The sequence below is a fragment of the Tamandua tetradactyla genome, chromosome 2 (assembly GCF_023851605.1).
Source record: "Tamandua tetradactyla isolate mTamTet1 chromosome 2, mTamTet1.pri, whole genome shotgun sequence".
In the NCBI taxonomy this organism is placed as follows: domain Eukaryota; kingdom Metazoa; phylum Chordata; class Mammalia; order Pilosa; family Myrmecophagidae; genus Tamandua; species Tamandua tetradactyla.
Window position 1 is genome coordinate 138,886,186 of NC_135328.1, and position 20,258 is coordinate 138,906,443.

The 20,258-nt window shown below is 35.4% G+C and overlaps 1 long non-coding RNA gene across 8 annotated transcripts in view; it reads left to right on the forward strand.

The window, feature by feature from the left end:
* LOC143673986 (uncharacterized) overlaps window positions 1-20,258 on the forward strand; it is a 70,578-nt gene that overhangs the window by 29,690 nt on the left and 20,630 nt on the right. For 3 of the 8 annotated variants that reach the window (XR_013170804.1, XR_013170806.1, XR_013170803.1), the window contains 3 exons: window positions 16,289-16,386; window positions 18,256-18,360; window positions 18,788-18,922. This is a non-coding gene — a long non-coding RNA (uncharacterized LOC143673986). Of the gene's footprint in view, window positions 1-2,308; window positions 2,407-4,090; window positions 4,161-6,984; window positions 7,185-12,388; window positions 12,538-16,288; window positions 16,387-18,255; window positions 18,361-18,787; window positions 18,923-19,878; window positions 19,947-20,258 lie in introns of all 8 variants that reach the window. The other 5 variants (XR_013170800.1, XR_013170802.1, XR_013170808.1 and 2 more) reach the window with 4 other exon arrangements.

Consider the following 20,258-nt stretch of genomic DNA (forward strand, 5'->3'; position numbering starts at 1 on the left):
TTTAAAGAGTCAATCTGCAGATTTAAGGACAGACAATAGAGCAATAGCCTTTCCATGTTTACTCCCCCCTCACCCACCTCCCATTCTCAACTTCAGAAAGCAATCACTTACCTTTTTCGGCAGACCAGTTTGGTATTTTCCCTTATCTTGAAATAATATAACCTAGTTATAACATAAAACCCATTGTTGTAGTTATAATTTTGTTTAAATGAATGTTCTGTATTTACAAAACTAGGATTATGTAATGCTATTCACAGGTGACATCTGTAGCAAACTGACTATTTTCTGCAAGTTTTTCCTAGGGTTGCCATTTTTTAATTTGTTTGGTTTTATCTATACTTATCACTAATTCACCCCTAAATTCTTTGCCAATTGTCTAAGTCTTTCTTCTACAAATGCGATTATCAAGTATTTTATGATTTTTTTTGTTCCTATAGAAGACTCTCGTAATCTTAAGTGCTCAAATATGGATTGTTCTCTAAACTTAGAGCACAGCTGACATCCTTAGATCTGTCTTCACCAACATCCTAGGGATTCCATTCATCTGAGCCTAGTGTTGGCTCCTTTGTTTCAAGTGGTTCATGTTTTCCTCTTTTTTGATTTACTTACTTTGATAGAGTATACTCTCCAGTAGTTTCTTAAGATAAAAAAATTTAAGACCAGGCAGGTCAAATAATCCCATCAGTGAGCTCTAATAGCCTGTTACTTCTAACATTCCCATGTAGTTTCCATCTCAAAGTTTCCAAATGTTCATGCATGCTGTTCTTGCATGGTATCCACCTTTTCTGCTAGATTGTTTAACATGTTCTCATAGTTATTTTTAAGTACTATACCTGGACCATTTAGGTCTAGTTTTGTTTTCTGTTTTATCTCTTGACAATAGGTCTTTGCCTTTCCCCCGTTTTCTGTCTTATAAATTTCAGATGTTGTGTATAAAAGAACAAAGACTGAAGTAAATATTTTGCCTAGAAGTAGGCACTCTTCCTCCTTTAGTCTGTTGTGAGAAGATTGAGTCAAATCTAGCTTATAGTTGAGTTGGGTTTGGACTTTGTTGTTGATTATATTTACCTTCAGTGCACCCTAGTTTTCAAAATCTTCCAGTATAGATTGTTACTACCTTGTGCTAAGTGTGAAGCCTTCAATATTGGAGTTCTAATTTTTCTCAAGTCCTGGTTGCCTTCCTCACCGGCATTTCTTTCCATGCCTTTGGGATAAACTGCTGATGCTGCTTACTTGGTGCAGGTCTTGTAGTGGGGTCAGGGGGATTTTCATTACTCTTACTTCTGTCTCAGTCTTTGTCCCTGTGTGTGTGAACCTTAGGGTTCAATCTTTTCCACCATTTTTCTCTTTCCTCAGTGGCAAACAACCTCCACCTATTAGGGATGGCTTTAGAGCACAGGTGAGTTTCCTTAATCTCTCCTGTGGCAAATGAATTCTGCTTTTGTCTGTGGTAGTCCTGAGCACTAGTTCCCTGTCCCCCTCCCAGCAGCAGCTAACCTCTGCTTTGTATTAGTGCAGAACCTGAGGAAGTTTCCTTCTCCTCCCACATTGGAGCCAAGATGCCAGGAGGAAATAGGGAAACGTCACTGCCCAAGTTGCATACAAGTTCAGTAAATCCCCATTTTCATCATCAGCCTTGATCTCACCTGTATCTTGTGCTTCCTGATCCAAAGAACCACTATTTTATCTTCTCCAGAAAATAAATTCCTAGCCTTTTGCTAGGGTTTGGGAACTGTTCAGAGCACAGGAAAGGGAATCTGAAAATCGGAATATTTCTTAAACAATCTGTCAGGACATCCTCTTTATTTTAGCTTTACTCTTCACCTTCACTTACAGACATAACTTTTGCTGCCACTTCCTTTGTTTTGAGGATATTTGTAGTGTATATCACATTGTTTCTCAGGTTTTCCCTTAATACCAACTTAATACCCAGTTTTCTTGAATCTGCTTGCTTTTCATCTGCTTTTCACATTCTAAATTTCTCTGCTGTCACCGTCTCCCATTTTTTTCATTCTTACTGGTTTTGCCTGTATTCTTATGGTGAGGTTATGAGGGATAGATAGTAGAATTTATATATTCAAATATTGGTACCTAATACTCAGAACAGTCATCTTAAGAAAGAAAAATATCTACCTTTGAAATTGTTAGCCTAAGCTTCCTATCTTCTAGGCTTTGAGACAGGGCATACCCTTCATCATGAGAGAATATGACATTTGGTAAGGGTGGCATTATTTTAAGAATTACTGTCATTAAGAAGCTTGTGAAATTTGCAAAAGGAGGAACTAATTTTTTTTTTCAACTATATCAGGCCCAAGTCTGTTTTGGTGGTCAGAGAAGAAAAAAGATGAGCTTCTAAAGTTTTGGGAAAACTATATTTTAATTATGGAAACTTTAGAAGGTAATCAGGTAAGTAGTTCCATCTTTTAGCGAATCCTATAGATGCAATTTTTATTTTTATTTTTCATTCTTTATAAATGCAAAAAGACTAACTTGGCTACAGCATGAAAGGATTCAAGTGTACGTTATTTTCTGGCATAAATGTCTAAAATTGAATGTAAACCATTTCAGGAAATTAATGCTTTCAGTTACTTTTGTTCAAAAATTTAGTCTTATTTGATAATTTCTTAGCATTTACCTCTAAAGTATTTAAATTTCTTACGTTGTTTATGAATGCTCTTCAAAGAAGAACTTCTGAAAACTTTTACTTAAAACAATTCTGAGATAAATTTTTATGAGCTAAAGTAAGTAAATTCCTTTTAAATTTTATAGGTTTTATTTCATTTGCTTCTTTAGTTCTTATATCTGTGTACCTGTTCTTGTTAACATTATTTGCTGATCACATCTGAATTTATAATCCTTAGTAGGAAAGATTTTTCAATAGAATTGATAATTGAAAAATTATTTGTATTGATTTTTATTACTTTTTGTGCTATAATGGAATTTTTAAATGGAGAGACATCTCTTAGATTATCTGATCTAGTGCAGGTGTTCTAAAACTTTATCATTCATTAGAATCACCTGGATCACTTGTTAAACTACAAATTGCTGGGCCAGATTCAGTAGGTTTGCGATGAGGCCTGAGGATTTGAATTTTAAACACATTCTTAGGCAATGTGGCACCACACTTTAGAGGGCCACTGTTGTAGGGTTTTCCGTTTGTAAGCTGCAGATCCAGCCATCTATGGAGTGAGTCGTTGGGGGATAACAGTTCACCTGTGCACCAAGCATTGTTTGTTGACTGAACTAAATTTTATATGCTAAATATATGTAGATGCAAGGATAAGAAATAAAAGCATTTCTAAATTCAAATAAGCTTTTATGGTTTTCCTTAATCAGTATATTGATAAATTCCCCACTGTTTTCACATAGGTATCATCAGTAGTTATTGCAATGTGAAAGGGAGTCCTCACAGCAAAAGATGTATGCATCTGTTTGATAAAGTCTAATCCCTCATTTCATAGATGAAAGAACTTGGCAGGAGAAATGAAGTGACTAAAATATCCAGATAATTATATTTAATGATGAATTACTGTGATCTTGGAATTCACACTAGTATTTTAGAATGAAGTACACTATATAGAAATTCAGAAACTGATTTACTTTGATACTTTGAACGATATACATTAAACTTCATAGCAAAGGTATCTGCAACGTACTTTGAGTGAAGAATATTGAATTCTGAATTGACTCCAGTTCTAAATGTGTGGCTTTGAACAACTTGAGTGATGAGAAAATATTTCAGTATTTTTTTCCTCTTTCTAACATATTGGTTTTATCGCCTCTACCTGTTTCCCAGGACTGTTGATAATTACATGACATAGTTTTTGATGTTTACTATATAAATATAAATGTTACTGTAACTATATTATAGGTTATATTGATTACCTTTGCCATACTTAGTCTTACGTAACTGAATTTATGCCACTTAAAAACTGGAAAAACTAGGATCTTTATGCTTATTTTTTACATTGTGGGGGGTAGGGATTTCCATGGTGAGAAGAAGGGCTGTTGTTAAATAAATGCATGAAAATTCCCATAAGTTTTTAAAGGTGAGTTTTTGTTTAATGTAATTTTTTGCCTTTATTTTCAGGTACATGTTATAAAGCCAGTCTTACCAAAGCTGAACAGTCTGTTTGAATATGCAGTGTCAGAAGAAAATGGTAATAGTTACTATTATCTTTATTTTTTAATAATTATGGTATTAACCCTCAATTTTATAAGTAGTACTTTTTAATTCAATTCTCTAATTTGGAAACATCATAAGAGTGTAAAGAAGAAAATATGAATGTCTTTTAATACTGCCACTGAGAGGTAATAGCTGTTACATTCTTGATATACACCTTCTGGGTAATATTGTTCATAATGTTTTATCTCACTTGCATTATATTCAGTGCATTTACTCATATCCTTAAATGGCCTTTAAGGACATAATTTTAAATGGCTGCAGAATTTTCTATAATTTGAAGATATGGTTAATTATTTAAAACCTTTTGTTATAAAAGTGTAATAAAACATATACAGAAGTAACTAGTACATAGGATGAATCCTCATTTCTGAGTTTGAAAAGTGATAAACTCATGATCAGTCTTGTTTCTTGGATCATATGCATAGCCTCTCCTACTCATTGGCCACCAAATTATTTTAATAATCATATCATCCTGGACGTAATGTCATTTCATCTGTAAATATTTCAGTATGTATCCTGAAGAGATAAGGTCTCTCTCTCTCTTTTTTTAGGCAGGTAGGAAGTTTATTAAGAACACGTGCAGGAAAAAAAGGTGTGAAGCAAGAGGCCCCCTGGGGCAATCGGTTTTTATAGACTTTGTTCCTTTTGTAATTTTTAGTAAGTATTTTATTATCCTCCCCGTTTCCCTTCTTCTCTTGATACTTGACCACAGATGAGGTGTTCACATGGAGACCATTTAACCCCCAGGCGCTGTTTATTACTGTTCTTCTCAGAGATATCTTTCTCCTTGAGGCCTTGGAATTTATTTGCCCTTTGCTCATCAGTCAGCCTCGCCCTACTTCTAACCCTGCCTCATTTTCCCCTCAGAGATTTCTAACTGCCTTAATTTTTTTTTTTTTGGCTTTTACAATGTGAGTGTATTACTTTATGAATCTGCAGTTCTAAGGCCATGAAAATGTCCAAATTATGGCATCAAGAGGAAGATACCTTCTCTGAGGAAATGCTAGTGGTATCTGGGCTTTCTCTGTCACATGGGAAAATGGGAAAGCACATGACCAGTGTCTGCTGTTCCTGTTTTTTTTAAAATATTTTTATTGAGATGTCTTTACATGCTATACAGTTATCCAAAGTATGCACTCAGGGGCTCACAATATCGTCATATAATTGTGTATTCATCACCATGATCATTTTTAGAACATTTGCATTGCTCCCAGAAAAAGAAATAAAAAGGCAAAAGAAAACCATACTTCCCATACTCCTTACCTCTCCCCCTCATTGACCACTAGTATTGCAATCTAAGTTTTTTTAAATCCTTATTCCACCCCCCCGTTATTTATTTTTTGCCCTTATTTTTTTGCTCTCTGTCCACACCCTAAATAAAGGGTAGCTCTTTTAATCAAGGGAATTTGGGCTGATGGTCCATCTTCTGTAGCTGCTTTAAGCTGTCAGTGTGCTTGGGGGAGCATGGAAACCTTTGGCTATGCTATTGAGGGTGGCTGGTTGAGTGTGAGGAATAGAAGCTGAGCCTCTGGCGAGGAGAAGTTGTAAAAGGCTTCTAATCTGGAAGAAACGAACTGGGTGAGAAGTAGTATATGTAGTCTGAACAGAAGCAGGAGCAAGATGTGAAGTTTTAGGAACAAAACTGTTGGTTGGGGCTTGGCATTCATTCTGTGGCAGTTTGCAGTATTTGGTTGAAATTTGCATAAGGATACCTTTTAGAGTGATTTCTTGAGTCTTTGAAATTTCTTAGCCACTGAAATTTCATTTCCCTTTTTTTGTTAACTAATTTTTCATTGCAAGGCCAGGCTCATCCTTGGGAGTCATGTCTCACATTGGTAGGGAGACTTACACCTCAGGAAGTCATGTCCCACATGCTGGCTCAGGAGAAAGGTAGTGAGTTTATCATACAGTTAGGCATAGAGAGAAACTACATCTGAGCAACAAAAGAGGTTCTCTGGAGGTTGACTCTTGGGCGTTAATTTTGTCATTACTGAGATAACATTTTGTAAGGGCAAGTCTCAAGATCAAGGGCTTGGCTTATTAAATTGGGAGCCCCTATTGCTTAAGAAAATAGCAGAAATTCCCCAGGTTGGGTGAGGGTAAGTTCAATAGTTGTACACTTTTCTCTAGCCTCTTAAGGGACTTTGCAAATATTTTTATTTTCTGATTAAAATTTTGTTCTTTATTCTAGGTTCTATGTCAAATGGAATTGCTAAATTAGGTTGTTAAATAAACTGACTAGACAGTTTAATTTAGGTAGTGTGCTATAGAAAATTTAAATTTTGGAATCTTTAGAGCAAAGTATTGTAACTAACAAGTAAATCTTGTTGTTTTAATTATCTGTAATTTTTCAAAGAATAACTAAACCCCGACTAACAACATCTAACATCATACAGATCAATATTAGGATATAACATGGACAGTGAGAACGTGGCTAAGCCTTTAGGAATTTTATACAATTTCTAAATATCACAAACTTAGCTTAACAGAAGGATAGAAAATCTCTTTTAATTATCATAATACTTTCTAAACACTTTCTTAGTAATATGTTAAATTATTTTAGCACCTCACTTTTATAAGGTGAAAGAACAAATTCTTTTTGACAGTTTTCCTTTAAGAGTGAGAAGGATAAGGTCAGCATAAACAACAAGAATATAATTCTGATATGATATAAACTTAGTATTCAGATAGTTGAGAAAAACTTTTTACAACCTTTCATTAAGAGCAGACCAGCAATCTACATTATTTTAACAAAATTCACTTTCTTAAACCTTCCACAACTTTTTATATCCATCTAGGACTTATTGTCAGCAATGAATACGAAGTTTCATAAACCTACAAATTTGGTTATCCATTCACGGCTTGTCGTCAGCAATGACTACAAACAAAATTCACTTTCATACTAGGAATATGTTAGTTCACAAGATTAATATATTGCAAGACTGTGCTCTGAGACAGTTGGAGGTTGGTAAGGTCTACTGCTAAGGCATTCTTAAAGGTATGAGAACTATTTTGAAACCCTTGGTGTAACAATGTCTAAATGGTCTGGGTGGTAATCTTATCTTAGGTCTGTGCCATTTAAAAGCAGATTGGTATTGAGAGTCAGGATGAAGAGGGATACATAGTCTCACACAGAAGTTGAAGTTTTAAATTATGAATGACCATCTATTTTCAACATTGAGACAGAACACTTTTAACAACGACTGCAATAAGCTGAGCTTGTTCTCTGATCTTTTGCTTACCTGTCTTTGTCTTTTCCTCCCTAACCTTGTCCCAGTTGTTAAAAACAGAAAAGGCAGTTTCCAATAGGCCATTAGTGAGAGTTTGGGGGCCCATGGAGATTTTTGCAGCTTTTTCTGATGTCAGGGCATGCTGGCTGATGATATGAGTGCCCAGCAAAATCTTACTTTGCTGGGAACTGGAGCTTACATTAGTATACTTCTTTAGGGCTTCCACTAATTTCCCATGAAACAGGGCTGGGTATTCCTCTTTCTCCTGAGTGATCTCCCTTAGCTTATTACACTTAACTGGCTTGATGGTATGTTTTCTCATGCCTTTTCGCAAACAAGTTTTAAAAGGAGATTATTAAGCAGATTTTCTACTCTAATGGAAATTGAGACAAGGGGCATAACACAAGCAGCAAATCTTTCTTAGGTACTTGTCTTGATAGAGAGCCTTAAGTATCTGGGCAGAATCTCTGACTACTTTGCCTGTCTTTTACAGATTGTGATTGAGAGTCCCATTGGAGGGTTATTCTTCCCCATATTTTAGCTTATGTTAAGTGTTGGTATTTCCAGTTTTTTCTGGAAAAGGATATAGAGGAGCCTTACTAGCACCAGATGCACTGTGCAGCATCCTAGCGCATGTCAGAGCTGGGCATTTCCCTCTCTGCTGGTCCAGTCTCTTGGGAACATGGAGTAAAACTGCTGGGTGACCCTGGGTCCCCTTTCCTGAGAGATATCTGGACCTGTGCATCTGGGGGTTTCCTAGGCCTTGCCTGGAAGAATTCCATGGCAATGTTCTTGAATTTTTCCTCTCCACTGGCCCAGTCTCTTGGGAACATGGGGAATAAAGTTGCCGGGCATCCCTGGGATGTTCCTCCCTGGGATATGTGTAGACTTAAGCTCCTGAGGTGGGGGCACTTGCCCCACCTGAGAGAAGTGGAGGACAGTGCTCCCAGATATACTTTTTTTTCCCCAGATATACTTTTGTCCTCTAAGTTTTCTGTTTCCTGAGGGCTAAAAAGGGACCATGCTCTATAAGAAGGGAAGCTTTATATTATTCAGCTGCAGTGGTTCTCAGTAGAGACTAAACAGTCAAGGCATGGAGGGGGAGACCTTCCCATTGGAAAATACTCAGTTCCCATGAGCATAGACTAAAATGTCAAACACTTGTTTGGTACAAAAACCCTTATCCCAGAATCCTGTGTCACAAAAGATGAGTGTCTCAGAAAGTATTGACAGCCAGACAGAGGGAGACTCTCACTGAGGCAGGAGAAAGGAGCTCTGTTGAAGAGGGGAAAGAGGACAGATCCAGCAGGAGGATGGTCTGAGGGGCATGGAAATCTTAGGCAAGTGAAGATCAGGAGGCGGTCCCCAGTGGGAGGAAAGGAGAGATGTGGGGACTTGATTTGGCTTCCATTGGACTCCTTGATGTAAGGAGAAGCCCCCAGTCAGGTCTCAAGGGCAGTTTCACCCACCACTCTGAGCCTCCTTGGATCTGTGCAGTGTGGAGACGGGGTCCTATCGCCTCTGATGAGAGAGCCAGAGATTCAGAGAAGACTGGGTTTATGTCCTGGGGAAGCCAGATCTGAGTCTTAGAGACAGAGCTGCATCAGAACATAGGAGAGGATAACAAATAACCAAGTGAGAAGAAAAAACAAAAGCAAGCAGCAAAACCTCCTGGTCAGTAGCCATGAGTTCCCAGTCTAGATGGTGGGAGAGAAGTGTCTCCTCCTGGCTGGCTTGCCAAAATGCATTACTGAATTTTGCTTTCTCCTTCTTTGCCATGCTGTGAGAAAGAATTCAAGGGCACAGCACAGCATAGAAGAAGGTAAAGTTTTATTTATTAAGAACTAAGGTTAAATTAAGAATGAGGGCCTTTAATCCTGTATAGCTTAATGTAATGTCTGGATACATCCTAGAATGTATTAAGCAGATAATCAAAAAGTACTGGCAAAGTCCAGTGAGGGATGGGAGAAAAAATATGGAACTATTAAACTTTACCATCAGGGAATCCCGATATGTGTCAAACATTAGGGGCACTCAAAACGATAGGCAAGGCCTTGATCTTGAGGCTTACTCTTGTGAAGCTTATGTATGTAGTGGAGAAGCTTAGCCTACCTGTAGATATGCCTAATAGTTACTTCTGGAGGACTTGTTGCTCAAATGTGGCCTCACTGTCTTTAAGCTCAGCTCTGCAAGTGAAATCACTGCCCTCCTCACTATGTGGGACATGACATCCAGGGGTGAAAATCTCCCTAACAGCATGGGAGATGACTCCCAGGGATGAGTCTGGCTCTGGCACCACAAGATCAACAATTCCATCCTGACAAAAAGAGGGAAAAGAAGTCTAACTAATAAATTATCAGTGGCTGAGGGAGTTCAAATAGAGTCGAGAGATTACTTTGGAGGTCAGTCTTAGGCAAGCTTAAGTTAGACATAGCTACCTATCATAACTTACCAAACCCCAACCAAGACCATTCCAGCCAATCCTAGAGAACACCTAGGGCAGTATATAAGATTCTGCAAAGTTCCCATGCACTAAAGTAACTTTCCAAAAACCTGCAACCTCCAGAAGGGTCCCTGGACCAGATAAGTCCTGAAACCTGGAGTGCCCAGCCTCTCCAGAACATCAGATAGTTCCATCTCCCTACCCCATATTATTGACAGCCCCTTCCAACATGAAAAAATTAGAATGCCATAGCCTAATTACCCCTAAAGAGTGGTATAGAAAGATCAAAGATGTTGGTGAAGTTATACAGAGAAGGTAGGGTTTAACAAACAAATATGATTGCTAAATCATTAAATTGATATTTTGTTTAGTCTCTAGGATCTTAGAGCAGCTAGGAGTAAAAACCTGAAATTGTGAATTGTAACCCATGCCAAGCTCTGAAATATGTTCTCCAAGTAATTGTGGTGTGCTTTGAAATTTATTGTTTTTTTGCATATGTGTTGTTTTTCATAAAAAAGGGGGAAAAAGTCTATTGTGATGTTTAAAAAATAATTCCTTCTAGCCTCCAATGTTCTGGAATTAGAAGGAAAAATCTGAGAGGATGGGATGGTAGCCCATGGCAAACTCTGGGATCTGTCCTCTACTACTTGTTGAAGAGTGCTTTGAAAACTTTAGTTTTTTTCTTTTTTTGCTTTGTATATATATTATACAATAAAAAAACAAGTTTTTTGAAAAAAGAACTCAGGTTAGAGGACATACAGGCATCTTTCAAGTAAAGGGTGAGAGGTGAGAGGCCTTGGTAACATTTTAAAGATGGTATATTCTACGTTTTTATTAATTGCTCTTTGGTGTGTATATTATAATTGCTTTCCATTCTTGTTTTCTTAATATATGTTTCTCAGTGTTTGTTAGAGTTAGTTTTTATTTTTGACTTTCAGTTATTATTCTATATCTTGGATTTCCTGTAATGAGATAATTCCAAGATATCACTGTTGTATTATGACAATTTTTAAGGAGAAATAAAATGAAACTGAAGTTTCCTAAAATTATTTTATGAAGTTGAAGTTCAGAGCAAATAGCTAAATGTAGGGTAACAGTATTTTGTATTCATGTAAATGATAAGATGTTACATTATGGTGTTTACATATAAGAATTAACCTAGATGGTTTTTTGTCCCTACTCTGGATACTTACAACTTTGATAGTCTGACCCCCTAAAAATTCAGCTTTATTCAGCTGATAGTAGAGTTAGTTGTTTTCTGATAACTGGAATTTTTTCACAAACCATAGACATCTACACCCCCCTGAAGCTAGAACGTAATTGAATCCTATTGTGACTTCACTTATGGATTTAATATTAAAATTATGCTCTTATTATTATGTTTTGCCCATAGCTCTTGGCCAACCAAATCAAGTAGCTAAGCGGTGAATTACTTTGAAAAATTACCATTGTCAAAGAGTTGAACAAGCATCTTGGTGTAAATTATGAATAATGGGACCAAGTTATTTATAAAATGTCATGAGTTAAATAAAAATGCTGAATTTTTTTCCCCAGTAGAATTAAAGGATATTACAAAAGAATTAGAAAAATTATCTTGAAGGTGCACATTTCACGTTTTTATTTGTTCATTTATTCATTCACTTAATAGATACTTCCTTAGTGCTCAATATAGGCTAAGCACTGGGGACACAACAGTGAGACATGAAGTATTTTTTCACTTGATCTTTGTCTGGTTTGTATGAAGAAGGAAAAAAACAGTTTATAGTATATGTTTCATGAAGAGGACAAACGGAGTATAAGGAAGTATAAGTATATATAGGAAAATGGAGTATAAATATATATAGTGGGTCCATATTTAGATAGGATATTAAGGGAAGGTTTTTCTCAGGAAATTGACATCTAAGTGTAGAGTTACTGGCTTAGGAAACAATACAAAAGCCCTGAGATGCAAAACACCTTTCTGAGGTAGAGAAACAAAAGTACCAGGGTAGGTGGAGCTTGGAGGGTGTCAGGGGGAGGGGGGGGCCAGGTTAGAGTAGAAGGAGCTGGGGCCCAGTTCCTGCCTTGTAGACCATGGTAAGGAGTGGGGGTTTTGTTCCAGGAGCTGTGGGAAACCATTTAACAGTTTTAAGTAGAGGAGTGACAGCTTTAGACATGAATTTTAAGAATATCACTCTTGATTTTTATGTGAAAAATGGATTCAAGTGGGGTGAGAGAAGAATTGGGTAAAACTACCCCAAATCTAAAGTTCTATCCTGTGTGGATGGGATAATATTTAATTTTTTGTATGCTATGAGAAGTATAATATTTGTCACTAATATAAGATTGCTTTCTAACAGAAACTGCTATTACTGAAGTTATTTTGGTTATACAGTAATTAAACATTCTTGGATGTGATTAAAACCAAACTTTTGTAGTGTTATAATGAATTAGTGTTTGTATGTTTATATGGGTATTTACGAATATATAGTCTATGTGGAGAGGTATAAGGTGGAGTCAGATGTTAATATTAGGTGTTTGTTTCCACAGGATGTTGGCTCTTTCATCTATCCTGGCATATGTGTATTTATAAAAGAATATTTGAAAGTGAATATAAAATCCTGACCAAAGAAGGTGTTATCCATTTTTTGGAGCTCTGTGTATCAAAAATTCTTCCATTTTCACCAGAATTTTCTGAGGTAATGATAGCCTACCCTTTCCTTTTCTCTCTTTGTCAAAAGATGAGAGGTAAGGGTATTTATTTATCTCTTATATCATGTGTGATCCTCAAAAAAAAAATACTAGAACTTGATATTGGTAACATTTATAGATTTGCATAAAATGAATCCTGTTTCTTTAAACCTTGTTATATTTAGAAAAAACCTAATATAATGTATTTGTTGATGATCTGAGTGCTGGACCTGCCTGCATCATTACTGTTATGAATAAGGAGTTCTGTGTTGTTAATATTCTATGCAATATAAGTCAAAGGTATGAAAACTGTTACAGAAGCTTTTTAGTGATGCTGTTCCCATAGTTCTGAATCATTGAGTTATTTCTAGTTCAGTGCTTCTGTTTCCCCATTCTGAGTCAGTGAATTTCTATTGTCTGTTGTGTTAAGTAGAGATTGCCTTTTGAACTACATTTATTAAAAGTTATAATTCCTTTGTCAGAGAATTGCAAAAAGCAGAGACTGCAAATTACAGATGTGATTGTAAGTTTATTTTATAGTGCCGTATGAGTCACATAATCATCTAGGTATATTAATTTACTTCTCATTTAGAAATAACCTAAGTAAAATTTTCTCATTGTCTGAATACATGCTATAATATTTTGATATGCATCATTTTCTACATTCTCCTATGCCTCCAGTATTTCTTCTAAGCCTGCTTTTTTTTGAGCAATGTCTAGCAATATATATATTTTTCATAATAGAATATTTTATTCACCACTCATTCCTGGGTGATTGAAGAGATACAAAAATTCCAAAAACCACATGGATTTAACCATGTACCATGATTTACTTAATGTTTCCAAATTAAAAATAAAATACAGTGTTCATGTTTTTAATTAATAGTTGAGACAAAGTGCTAATATTTGTTACTTTTTGTTTTAATTTCCTTTGCTTCTTGACCTAGTTTAATTTTCTGGATTTCTACAATGTTGTAACAGATGCAGAAATTCATGAAAAGTGGCTTAGCACTAACAAATGTGTTAAATACTAAATGACCTAAGTAGTAGGCTTTTCAGTCTTTTCAGTAGTAGTTTTTTTTTTTTACCTATTATGCCCTTTGAATCCTATTATACTATAGTACATATAATACAGGGAAGAAAACAAAAATCAGAGGTAGCACTATATAAAAACACAGATTAATTATAAGACCTCGCCCTCCTCTGATTTTTTTTTATTGATTAAAAAAACATTAACTAACACAACTTTTAGAAATCATTCCATTCTACATATGCAATCAGTAATTCTTAAGATCATTAGTTCTTAGTACATTTGCATCGATTTAGAAAAAGAAATAGCAAGACAACAGAAAAAGAAATAAAATGATAATATAGAGAAAAAATAAAAATAAAAATACAAAAAATATATATAAAAAAACCAAAAAAAACTACAGCTCAGCTGCAGCTTCATTCGGTGTTTTAACATAATTACATTACAATTAGGTAGTATTGTGCTGTCTATTTTTGAGTTTTTGTATCCAGTCCTGCTGCACAGTCTGTATCCCTTCAGCACCAATTACCCATTATCTTACCCTATTTCTAACTCCTGATGGTCTCTGTTACCAATGACATATTCCAAGTTTATTCTCTAATGTCGGTTCACATCAGTGGGACCATACAGTATTTGTCCTTTAGTTTTTGGCTAGTCTCACTCAGCATAATTTTCTCTAGGTCCATCCATGTTATTACATGCTTCATAAATTTATTCTGTCTTAAAGCTGCATAATATTCCATCATATGTATATACCACAGTTTGTTTAGCCACTCGTCTGTTGATGGACATTTTGGCTGTTTCCATCTCTTTGCAATTGTAAATAATGCTGCTGTAAACATTGGTGTGCAAATGTCTGTTTGTGTCTTTGCCCTTAAGTCCTTTGAGTAGATACCTAGCAATGGTATTGCTGGGTCGTATGGCAATTCTATATTCAGCTTTTTGAGGAACCGCCAAACTGCCTTCCACAGTGGTTGCACCCTTTGACATTCCCACCAACAGTGGATAAGTGTGCCTCTTTCTCCGCATCCTCTCCAGCACTTGTCATTTTCTGCTCCGCTGATAATGGCCATTCTGGTGGGTGTGAGATGATATCTCATTGTGGTTTTGATTTGCATTTCTCTAATGGCCAGGGACATTGAGCATCTCTTCATGTGCCTCTTGGCCATCCGTATTTCTCTTCTGGTAGGTGTCTGTTCAAGTCTTTTTCCCATTTTGTAATTGGGTTGGCTGTCTTTTTGTTGTTGAGTTGAACAATCTCTTTATAAATTCTGGATACTAGACCTTTATCTGATATGTCATTTCCAAATATTGTCTCCCATTGTGTAGGCTGTCTTTCTACTTTCTTGATGAAGTTCTTTGATGCACAAAAGTGTTTAATTTTGAGGAGCTCCCATTTATTTATTTCCTTCTTCAGTGCTCTTGCTTTAGGTTTAAGGTCCATAAAACCGCCTCCAGTTGTAAGTTTCGTAAGATATCTCCCTACATTTTCCTCTAACTGTTTTATGGTCTTAGACCTAATGTTTAGATCTTTGATCCATTTTGAGTTAACTTTTGTATAGGGTGTGAGATACGGGTCCTCTTTTGTTCTTTTGCACATGGATATCCAGTTCTCTAGACAGCATTTATTGAAGAGACTGTTCTGTCCCAGGTGAGTTGGCTTGACTGCCTTATCAAAGATCAAATGTCCATAGATGAGAGGGTCTATATCTGAGCACTCTATTCGATTCCATTGGTCGATATATCTATCTTTATGCCAATATCATGCTGTTTTGACCACTGTGGCTTCATAATATGCTTTAAAGTCCAGCAGCATGAGACCTCCAGCTTCATTTTTTTTCCTCAAGATGTTTTTTGCGATTTGGGGCACCCTGCCCTTCCAGATAAATTTGCTTATTGGTTTTTCTATTTCTGAAAAATAAGTTGTTGGGATTTTGATTGGTATTGCATTGAATCTGTAAATCAATTTAGGTAGAATTGACATCTTAACTATATTTAGTCTTCCAATCCATGAACACAGTATGCCCTTCCATCTATTTAGGTCTTCTGTGATTTCTTTTAACAGTTTTTTGTAGTTTTCTTTATGTAGGTCTTTTGTCTCTTTAGTTAAATTTATTCCTAAGTATTTTATTCTTTTAGTTGCAGTTGTAAATGGAATTCGTTTCTTGATTTCCCCCTCAGCTTGTTCATTGCTAGTGTATAGAAACACTACCATACTACATAATGTTCTTGACAGAAGATAAACAGCAGAAAAAATGACTTTAGTAGATATTACATGCACTCAGAAAAGTTATTACTAATATATGTGTGTGTCATGAATGCTGTTTCTTTTATTTTAGACTTAAAGATTTAAAGTTACTAAATTATATGTTGAAAACAATAAACTAGAATTTAAAATGATCATTTTTAGGTTATTTTTTAAATGATACTATTTAGCAAGATTTATTTATGTGTAAATGTGGGGGTAAATATCATAAAAATAGGAAATAAGTATCTGCATAATAGAGTAGCTTGTTAACCCATGTCCATTCTTTTAGAAGATCCTCATATTTCTGTAAGCAGAGGTTCTTCAAAATTTTATTGAAAAATAAAATCCAGGTTCAGAAAAGCAAAATTGTCTGGTATGTTTTATTATTGAAAAGACTTGGGCCTTATCCCATTTAGACCTATTTCAGCATCCTTATTTGTAGATAGATTTAAAATACTTGTTTTTTCTCTCTTTGTTACAGGTCCCCAAGCCAGCTAATACGAAGTGGTTCGCCATTGGGATTGAAATTACAGAAGTTTTTAGTCACTTATACTCCTCTTCTTCCAGAAGAAATAAAGAGTATGTGTCAATAAAGAGTTATTTAAATATATATATATTAGCTTTAAAAATTTTATTTTTAGTATATTGGTTATAGGCACCATCTTAAGACAGTTATAATCAATATTAATTTAAAAATAGTTTCTTTTTTCCAGGATATGTAAATTTTGTCATAATTATTTAGGTTTCCACTATAATTGAATATATACTTTTGTCATTGTATATATTGCCAATATTGGAGTGAGTAGCATGAAATTAGTTTTGAAATGTGTGTTGTAGTTAACTATCTTTTCTAATGCTAGTAAATTTCAAAAACTAATAAACTAGGTTATTGAGAGAGAACCTAGGGTTTAGGAAAAAATTGAAAATAGCGTGTTTGCCCTGGTAAAGATCTGATGATCTTTGCTTGCTAAAGTTGTCCTTTTATAGATATTGACTTTGAAAGATAAAAAAGAAAAATTTACTTATTTTATGTAAGCTGTGTCCTAGAAATATCCTACTTTGTCAGATTGGGGATTTATTTTTATTTTTGATGAAGTATACTAAGTTGGTGCACGAAGTACAGAAGCCGTGTTATTTTGTTTGCTGACCAGCAGGAGGACTTGAATTTCTAAATGTTTTTCTCATGGCTGCCTTTATGACTTGTGAAGTGATCCTGGGTATGCAATTTTCCTTTTTTTTTTTTGGTATTTATTCTGCAGGTAGTATGACAAGATGACCAACTGGTAATATCTGTTCAGAAGTAAAAGATAGCTCATATATCATGACTTCAAAATTTTTATAAAATTGTTTTGATTACTTTTTAAAAAAATTAGTTAATGGAGAAGATAATTTAACTGTTGGAGCCATTCCTTAGTTTGCTAGAATTCAGAAGTTTAAACTTCTGGGACCCAGCAGTGTGAGGATTAATTTGTCAACCATGCTGTATGTCTCATGTCAGTAGTACAACGTGACTGAAATAATAGTGGTCAGTACTTCCTAGAATTTGAGTACCTGGTGTTTGTGGCTCAGTGCCAGGCACATAATAAACACTTGATAAATGTGTTGAATGAATGAATGAATAATGTGGCAGTCTACTCATTGCTGTCTTCCATATGACATGAATACTGTATAAGATAAAGGATGGAATTTAGTGAACTTAATTAGTTCACAAAGAAAAGAGATAACAGTTTTTACTTTGTAATTTTTTTCAGTCACAATTTCCTGTGGATAGTGTCTGTATATCTAGTTTTGTGTGGAGTACTTTGGCAGATATAAAAGCTTCTGAGGAGTTCTTAAAACTCATTCTGCAGAGATGATCTGAGAAAATAGGCAGGTGTTTTTGCTAATTTCATGACCTGAAGGTCCTTAGTAAATCATGTAGTAGCAGGGAATGCAGAATGAAGTACCATCCTTTTGCATCTTGAAATAGAAAAATGAATTATAGCGATTGAATCCACGGAGTTAAGAAACAACCAGTGGGGAAGAGCTGATGTTACTCTGCAGATACCAAAGACCACTCACTTACCATCGAGCTTTCCTATCCTCTATTTCCTTAATATCTCTTAAATGGAAGAATGTCTTCTAACAGTTAAAAATTTCACATTTACTTGAACATTTAAAAAATACATTTTGCAATATAATAGAATACTTACCTTACTAAATAGGAATGAAATTGAAATAATATTGATCTGTTTTGCAACAACTTTTTTGAGATGTAGTTTACATACCATAAAACTCACCCCCTTTAAAGTGTTTAATTCAGTGGTTTTAGTATATTCACAAAGTTGTACAACCATCACCACTAATTCCAAACTAGTTTCTTCACCCCCTAAAAATACCCATACCCATTAGTCACTTTCCATTTCCCCTTGCCCCTGGTAGCCACTTATCTATTTTCTGTCTTTATAGATTTGCCTATTCTGAACATTTCATATAAATGAAATTATACAATTTGTGGCCTTTTGTGCCATCACTTAACATCATGTTTCAAGGCTCATCCATGTTAAAACATGTGTAAGTATTTCATTCGTTTTTATGACTGAATACTATTCCATTGTTTCGATACACCACATTTTGTACATCCATTCATAAGTTGATATATATTGGGTTATTTTCAACTTTTGGCAGTTATGCATAATGCAGCTATGAATATTTGTGTGTAAGATTTTATATGGACATGTTTTCAATTATTTTGGATATATACCTAGAAGTAACTTTTTGAAGAACTTCAAACCTGTTTTCCAAAGCATCTGCACCATTTTACATTTCCAGTAGCACATCCTTGTCAACATTTGTTGTTGCCTGTCTTTTTTATTATTGCCATCCTTATGGGTGTGAAGTGATATTTGTGATTTTGATTTATGCTTCTTTAATGACTAATGATATTGAGCATCTTTTCATGTACTTTTTGGCAACAATATTTTTAAACTTTTTCTTTCAGGTAGTTTCCTATTAAAATTTATTCAGAAGATGACAAGTAGACATTGGTGTGCTATTCCCATTTTGTTTTCATCTAAGGCTTGGCAAATATCCCAAGATGTAAAGCCCGGGGTATAGAAGGGCTTCTTGCTCTCAGGTAATTTATGCTGCCTGTGTCGCATGTGGTTATTTGCCATTACTCTCCATTGGTCCATTTTGTTTTTCCCTCAGCTTTAATGTGCAATCAGTGTTTTTAGTTATTGGCACTGAGATTTGTGAGCTCTTAATTTTTATATTGGAAAAATTTAATATAGAGTTGGCCTATTTTGTTTCATGAATTATGAATTTAAATATGTTTCACAACACATGCTATTGGATTTTGACCACTTTAAATAAGGTTAGTTAAATTTTTATTATATTCACATGTAGAAAACTAAAGATAATACAATGATATTGATCAGAAAGTATTTAGAAACCTAAAGTTCCAGCTTTAAATGAAAATTGGAAGAAATTTCCAATTTCTTCAAATAAAATCTTTTTAATTTTAAAAGAAGTATGTTCCATATTAAAATTGAGTTGTCTTAGAGGCCTTATTAGAAAATATCTTTGAAATTCTACTGACAGTGGCTTTCTGTCTACAAGTCTTTCTTAGTAATTGTGCATGAAGGGGTAAAGATTACAGGTCTGTGACTGCTATGGTTAGAAAGGTCTTCTTGTAAGGCTGGCCCCTGGTTGAGTTTGGGAGCTTGGATTTCAGGGAGGTTTCTACCATCCTGACTAAGAGGGGCTCACTGTGCCTAAGGTGGTGATACAGACAATGTGGTTTATGCCAAATACCTGCTTTCTTCTGGGGAGTCTGAAATTTTGGTACATGCTGGGAAGGGGATTTCTATGACAGCCCCCAGTACAAACCCTAGGCTCTGATTCTCTAATGAGCTCCCCTGATAGCACTTCCTAAGTTTTCTCAGAGCTTATTACTGGGAATTAAGTGTGACTTCACTGGGCAAGGAAGCTTATACTTGGTTTTCTCCTCACTTTGCCCCATATGTCTTTTTCCTTTGCTCATTTTGCTCTGTATCCTTTTGCTGTAATAAATCTTACCTATGAGTACAGCTATAGGCTGGATCCTGTGAGTCATCCTAGCGAATGACCTGGTGGTAGTCTTGGGAATCCCTGCGAATGTGAGTATAAAAATTGGCAAGTGGGTATAAAATGGAAATTAAGGCCTTGCTGGAGGATTTTGTAACTTTTGAATCCTCTTTTAACTTATTCTCCGATTCTTAAGGGTTGCTGTAGAGTCAAAAGAGGACTTAGCCCCTGTTTCTCCTCCTGCTTTTAGTTAATGTCACTGTGAAGGCAAAAGAACAATAATATGTAAAGAGGACTTAGCCCCTGTTTGTCCTCCTGCTTTTAGTTAATGTCACTGTGAAGGCAAAAGAACAATAATATGTTTTGTTTCATTTTTCTCTCGTACCTACTTTGAAAGTGTTCCC